Source organism: Lepeophtheirus salmonis, chromosome 5, assembly GCF_016086655.4.
Source record: "Lepeophtheirus salmonis chromosome 5, UVic_Lsal_1.4, whole genome shotgun sequence".
Classification (NCBI taxonomy): domain Eukaryota; kingdom Metazoa; phylum Arthropoda; class Copepoda; order Siphonostomatoida; family Caligidae; genus Lepeophtheirus; species Lepeophtheirus salmonis.
The window spans coordinates 7848685-7856597 of NC_052135.2; the positions used below are offsets into that span (position 1 = coordinate 7848685).

General features: G+C 32.4%; 1 long non-coding RNA gene across 1 annotated transcript; it reads left to right on the forward strand.

Moving 5' to 3' along the window:
* Nucleotides 1-4240: 4240 nt before the first annotated feature.
* Nucleotides 4241-5271, forward strand: LOC121118409 (uncharacterized). The gene is made up of 2 exons (XR_005864434.2): nucleotides 4241-4802; nucleotides 4882-5271. It is a non-coding gene; the product is annotated as an uncharacterized lncRNA (long non-coding RNA).
* Nucleotides 5272-7913: the final 2642 nt, after the last annotated feature.

A 7913-nucleotide genomic window follows, 5' to 3' on the forward strand; every position in this document is an offset into this window, starting at 1 on the left:
TTAGTCATAAACTTGGTTTAGCACATATTGAGAGGATTGTTACGTAGAAATCTATTGATTGTTTAATGATATTGATTATTTGATTTACCGAAATTAAGCAATTTGTATAGTGGCATTTTCACTTTTAAAGTGGTTCAAGTGGGAGTACAAATTTGTTTGATCATCTTCAAAGCAGGCCTATCTGTGGGAGTATCGCCGTACACAATACCCGTTCAGGAATAATTCTGAAGAACATAAACTTTTTTTATCAAACCCAGGAGACCACCTCGCAAAATTTTTAACTTGGGTTTTACTGATAAATATGTTCGGGTTTTTGGGTGTTTTAATTATTATTCTGGAATATAATTGGTACTTTTACATTTGATTTAAATAAACTAATATAAATTATAAATAACATTATTTGTTTGAATTTTAAAATCATTTGACCGACAAAAACATTGCACTATACACCAACAGCATTTTGTATCTCCCTCCCCCCATGCGTCCGTGGAACGGGCAGGCTCATACTAGTCTTATATTTACAAAATCAAATTTTTAATCTTCCTCCTCCTCCGCTGTTTTTTTTTTGCCTAGCAACAGTTTTTATTCTTCATTCTTCTATTAAAAATTAGAAGGGAAGGGGATATTACATTAGCCAGTTAATTTGTCTTGTTATGAGAATTCAATATGTTCAATAATTTTTCAGGTAGTAGTATGAAGGGGAGATTGCATTAACCAATTAATTCGTATTGGATTGCTGCAATTCAAATGAACACTTATGATAATATAATCTGCTGAATAAAGCCATACAGTTAGATGAGTCCATTTTACTAGGAAATGTATATGTGCTTCTCGCTTATATATATTTTTCTTTTTTTGTGAAAGAGGAAAAGTTGCTTCAAGAAATGATATTTGTACAAAATCTTATAATAAATACCAGAGGGGAATCAGTATTTGACATCATTGATAATTTTTTCCGAGAGAAAAAAAAACCGCTTGCTAACATTCTTGTTGTGCAATAGATCCATTATAGGGCGTCCTCGTTCCTTCATCAGTTTCTTGAAAAGCAGTACCAGGTGTACTTGCGTTGCTTTGTGCAATCCATAGGCATCATCTGGTAGCATAAAAATCTTAGTTGGAGACGTCACAAATCAATTAATAATCAGTAAATATGATGCAGGCACATTCCCTCAATTCCAGACTGTGTCGACAGCTTGGCATTGATAATGATGAACAGTTTTAACGTTATTCCCTACACACAGAAGTTACATGGCTATTAAAGGGGAACTTTCTTAACATTTACTATTCTTTTTTCGACTCTAAAACTGGGCTTTCTGATTATCTAAAAAGATGAAGGATGACATAGCTTATTGTAAGATATATTCACAAAATTCAATTAAATTAATTTGCTGTTGCAAGGAAATTATACCAATCATTACTAAGTTAGATCTGTTATCTCAACCTTCCTATCTAAGTGTAAGTTATTGAGTCAAAATTTAGCCTCCCATGAACTTTACCAGTTTACAAGTAGCAGTGAATTGGATAAAGAAAAGAACATATCAGATTATCAGCCTCAAGTATATATTGAGCTCTCCTGGAAGAGGTGCAATGATAAATGTCTGAGCATTATCAAGATTTGTATCGCTAATATTATCAGACTGGGTTGTCAATCCATTCTTAAAAGTCAGCAATGAGGAAAGAATAATTTATTTTTAATCAAGAACGATTAGTACATTGTATAACTTTGCTCATACGTCATACTTTCTCTTTCTATCTTGAAATTGGAGACAACGACAATGGATAGTTGAAATTCAATTATTGCAACCTTTTAATGATAAGGAAAAAACTTCACAAGGCGAACAATATATTATTGGATTAGGAAGAGAGGGATCTCAACTTTTTCGATACATTTGGAGAGTTAGCACTTTGGGTGGGGGATCATGAAAGTAAATGTCACAATATGTGGAGGAGGTTATCTGTGGACTCAGGGATGATCATATCTAATTAAGTAAAGCACTACAACTTTTTCTTGTATCTACCATGAACAATTACAGTATAATTACAGGATGAATGTAATTGGTGACATGGAGATGAACTTCTATGTCATCATATCCATTAATTCCTCAAACAGAAAATGAATATAAACATCGATAAATAGAAATTCACAGTACAAACTCTTTTGGTTCTTTAATCCTACGTGGAAACTTATTGGAGCAATTTTGATTCAATTGAGTCGATATATTTATTTCTCTCCTCCTACTCAAATGATATATTCCTCATTTCAAAGTTATTTCATTAATATATTTTTAATGGCTGCAATAATTGATTTTAGACTATTCACTCTCGCTGTGTCCAATTTTGAGAAAAAAAGAGAAAGTATGACGTGCAGGCAAACTTATACAACCTATCCAAAAACTAAATTCAAGATAGCATACCAAGATTTTTGGCTACAAAAAAAAAAGTATCCATTATCATGAAATAAAGGGAAAATATATTTTATTTCTTTTCGATCATATACTTGTTAGAACAACCAAATACATCCATTCCATTATTTCATTTGGAAGAAAAACCTTTTTTTATTTGTGTCTGATGGGGGGGCTAGAAATTTATATTGAAGCCAAGGGGGCGCCAGCCTGAAAAAGTTTGGGAACTCCTAATATAGAGGATTACCTATTTTGTCTCTGGTTCGAACTCATTCGTCATTACGTTAGTGAGATTATTATTTGCATTAAATAAAGGAAAGCGATTCTTCTGCCCGGTGAGCTTTATCGAAGGCAAATTTTTCAAGGGAGTTATCTCACGGCAAAATTTCCCAAGGCAAATTTCCCTGCCACCTTAATATATATTTAACTCTCATGAGTATATATTGGAATGCCTTTATATGATAAATTATCATATTTTGGTTCAACACATCGTGGCCCAACTCTGCCCAATGTACGATATTTTATAGCCCGATCCACTTCTAATTAAATCTCAGCTCATACTTCAACTTCAAGAAACTTAGTTATCATATATATATATATATATTTATCCAACAACCTTTCCATGAATAGAACTTAAAGTAAAAGTGAAAAAAGATCTCAATTTGCATCTCACTCCTCTCGTGCTTAAACAGGAATTGTCAACATTTTCCCCACTAAGAGCAACTAGCAAAAACACGTTTGGCATTCTCAGCCACATAAACTTATAAAATGTTTATATTTTTAGAAGAAAAGGACGCATAGGAAGCTTTTAACAGCAATTATTTCTAACTAAGTATGAAATTACTATTATAAATATTATTCAATAGTTGTTAGAAATTGTTCTATGACTAATAGAGCTAATTCTAATGCAACCTATTGAACTACCTCAGGAAATTGATAAGGAGAAAAAGAAACAGACAGTTTACAACAAAATACGGGAGAATTTTTTCGTGACCGATAATTTTCCTATTAACATTTTTGCCGCCTGTACTTTTAATCCTCATAGATTTTGCTGCATAACATATATTGGCCGCCACTTTATATTTTAATATTCAACTTTATCTGAAGTATTTTCGATTATATATCAGCTCTTCAAAGTGATGCATAATACAGGATTGATCTTGTATAATGTTATGCATTTTATTTTTTTCATTTTTTCACTGTAAAATTTAAACGAAAGGTTTCGAGAGGATATTTATTTTACAAAATCATCTGAAAATACTGCTCAGCACAACTTTTATTTTATATGTGAGCCCTAAGATCTAATAATATCCTATAGAGACTGGACACTATACCTATATTACCTCAATCATTTTACAGTGAACCATGTTTCCTCTGTGCAATGTGCATGCAAAAAGCAACCATTTGTAAAACTGTGTTTTAAAGTTGTTATATAAATCAAGTTATTATTATTATTTGTAGTTCGTATTATGATTTGTTCATTACTATCCCGTCTAAACAATCAGAAAATTTTCTTTTTCATGGTCATTTTTAATTATATTTTATGGTACATGCTTTTAAATTTTACACATAATTAACATTGCCTGATTGAAAAAAGTTTGTGAAACATTGGTCTAGTCGATAATTAACCCCTTACAGTTAATACGTTAATTAATTTTCTGCTACATATAAGTATGATTTTTTTATTCTACATGCAACATTTATTAATTAATATTTCTTTATTGAATAACACATTACTCAAGATTCTAGCTCGAATTATGAGTGTTGTTCAAATGAAAATTATGGCTTCCAGAAAAAGGGAAATATTTCGTAAATAATAAGGGTTACCTACCTAGTAAATTTCCATTAATATTTTTACAGCCTAATTTCATTTTGAAATTAGGTAGTTAAAAAATTAACCTCTCACCAGTAAGGTAAACATAGTGATTAGTTATGACAATATATTGTTTTCATAGGAAATATATTACTGCTAACGAAATTCCAGAGACAGTTTCAAAGATAATTCATTTTCTAAGACAAAGAAGTAGAATAGAGTTGAAAAAGTATATTAACCTGACATTTCCTGATAGCGTTTCTAAATATAACAAGGGGATAGAAGGAGTTGATCCCTTGGATGAAATATCAGCTTTCTATGGAGGGAGAATTAGATTATTATCATTAGAATTATCATTTTGAAACATGCCCGACACCTATGTACATAAACATGAAGAAATATGCATTTGGAGTTTTGTCAATCTTCTGATCCACATACGTATTTGAGCAGCTATTCTCCACCAGGAAGTTTGATAAAAACAAACACCACTCACGCCTCACAGATGACAGCTTACAGCTAGCACTTCCTACAATGCTGATTGTAGACACTTTACACAGAGATTCAGGAGCAGAAGTCATATTAACCACGTAAAAGAAACTTTCTTCTTTTTTTTTTGCAAATATATATTTTCATCATTCAGTGAATTATTATTATTTTTTTATTCAGGTCAAGGCTACAGTGCACATCTCAAAATGCCAAAAGAATGATAGCTAACAACATTTTTTATTTGCCACATGTATGAGGGTGGTCGGAGAAGGGTTTTCCCGCTAAAATAATTCTTCTCGAAACACTTTTTTTTTTGGCTCAGTACATTCGAATTGGATTAACTTAGACGTGTCGAATTTTAACACAGGAAGCCTTTATATCTGAGCTATCGCTTGAATCTACTTGAAGCTTACACTTACAAAATAAATATTTGGTCACAGCTGGAACATCGATTTTATATATTTTCACAAAAACACTAACATCAGCTCACTCAAACGACTGTTATATAACAACTACGCCTCAAAAAGGGTCAAAAGTTTAGTGAGTAACCGTCAACAGATTATAACTAGATGTGACTAGCTTTTATTGAGGATTGCTACCATCTTCACGTTGAGGTCGGAAACTATTCAAACTACCCTCATATAATTTGAATTTAAGTGCAACTTTTTAATTCCTTTGGAAGAAATTTTTAACTTGTCGTCCATGATTGTGTGTTTAAGAGTTTTAAGAGTCAATCGTACAGTTAAAATAAAAAGAATAATTAAAACAATTATAGAGGTGTTAGCTTCATTTTAGATGTCAAAAAGTATTTGCAGCTCTCACTGTTTTTTGTTTTTTTTTCGCGGTAAACGGGTCCATATTGCTTTTTTAGTGTAAAAGGTTGATGACCACTGGTTTAGAACGAATTTTAGGTATTATTATTTTTAAAGGACCGAAATAGCTCGATCCTACATAAATCATAAAGGTCTCAGACCGAAACACAACACTAGTAAATACGTATACCACGGGGTACGTGGACTAGAGAGATGGATTTAGAAATACATCAATAATTTTATATTTTCAATAATAGGCATAAAAGTAATGTTGACAAAACATGTAGACAAGGTTTTTGGAATTTTTTTAACTCAATGTGGCTATTTCATTACCAATCACAGCCTTTACACGTCGACTGAAGGTCATGCAGGAGTTGATGACAAACTCCTCTGACAAGTCGTCCCATGCAGCTAATATGGAAGATTTCTGTGAGTGCACATTTAGGTTTGAGGTCCTGTTGGTTTCCCTCTCCAAAGTTCCCCAATTAGAAAAGTCAAGTGGGTTCTAATCTAGTGAGGAAACGGGCCATATCTCTTGGGACTAGAATAGAGCCATTTTATATTCACAAATTTTTTGGCTCGTGGAGGACGTGTGAGAGGGTACGCCGTCCTGAGTTCACACTTAGATACCCTACGGGTGGTTAGTCTTCAGCCATGGCAAGATGGCGTACGTAAGCACCTTATTTTAGGCCTCCTGGTCGATTTTCTGTCCAGCCTTGAAAAAGGACGGCATGAGAGGCTACAACTCCGAGGACCATTAATAGAGCAGGATATTTGGTGTGGTAAACCATTTGGACTTCTTCTTTTGTTTCTGCAAGCCAGCGGTCGTTCCAATGGTTGTGGAATTGATCAACTGTGGAAATCTACTTGTAGATTAAAATTTTCAGAATTAAACCATTTTTCTTGATCTATGTGAGGATTTTACCAATTTACCAATGTCTACATGTTAACTTCACGATCCCTCCCATCTGCTGCTATATCTGTATCAAATGAAATAATTTGGCAACATTCTAATTGATAATCCGTCTTGGTTATTACTAAAAAATATAGACCTGCTCATCTTTTGCAAAAAAAAAATATATATATTTATAAATTAATTAATAATAGTAATACCGGGTGTTCCCTGGAAATCGGAACACTTACTAATTCAATCATTAACGAAGGTTGAATGACTCAAATTAATTCATATTTCGAATAATTATTTACAAAAAAAAAAAAAAAAAAATATCAGCTCATTTGATTATGTACAAGTCGAGGAAATGGCAAAAAACAACGAATTTCCTTTGCATACATGAAGTAGTTGGGCGTCTCCAAGACCGGCGTCAGCAAGTCTGAAACGTTGGAGAAGAAGAAAGGTTTTGTCAAAAAGGTCAAAAAGGCAAAACTGGATCAGCAGGAGTTAAAAAACAGGATAGGCCAATGAGAGCCCATGTAAGAGATCTCGGGATTTCAAACTAAAATGTCCAGAGAGCTACCAAAAAAGTTTGTGGAAAGAGCCTTGTAAAGGTAGAGAGACCACTTATGACACCAAGAATGAAAGAACCCCATCTCTTCCGTGGCAAAACTCTTTTTTTACACTTTTAGCACCCTAAAAGCCATCATTGCCGCTTAGGGGGGGCTGCATTAATGATTAAGAAGGCTCAGATACGCATCTATTTGTAGTATTAATTTTGTTGAAATTCTATTGTTAAAATTATAATTTGCTGAAATTTAAAATTGAAAGTGTTCCTATTTTAATGGACCACTCGGGATAAAAGCGTGTAAATTTTATATGAACCTTTGTTCCATAGAGAAGTGAAGTACATTTAGGAATAATTTCTTTTTAGAGAAAATTTATTTTTAAAGTATATAATATTGAAAAAACTAGAATAACTACATTAATTTTATTTAAAAAAAACATTTTTCTATTATACCGTACCAAACCGTGTACCGTGAACGGTGTACCGGGGTTTGTACCGAAACATATTGCTAATGTACTGTCCCAGCCATAATAAATACTCTCTTTTAATTCACCTTTTATAAGTGAATACAACTTTTTAACTTTTCCCTGAGAGGAATAAAGAAAAAATCGATTATATAATATATTATTATTGGCGGTTTTCAATTAAGCGTCATATTATGCCTCATTTAAAATGTTTGACATAATGAATACGAATCAATAAAATGAAAGAATATTCCAGGCTTACATAACATATATGTATAATAAATATATACATATGTTATAAAAGACTCGCTTTTTCTGACATTTATAGTCAGTTACACACATATATAAATATATAAAATATACATATGTTGGAATTCTTTCGAAATATTATCTACTTACATTTTCATTGAACAACTATACATAGAATAAGAAGAAAGTATTTAACCACCTACATTAGGGCGGCTTGTAGTTTTGAT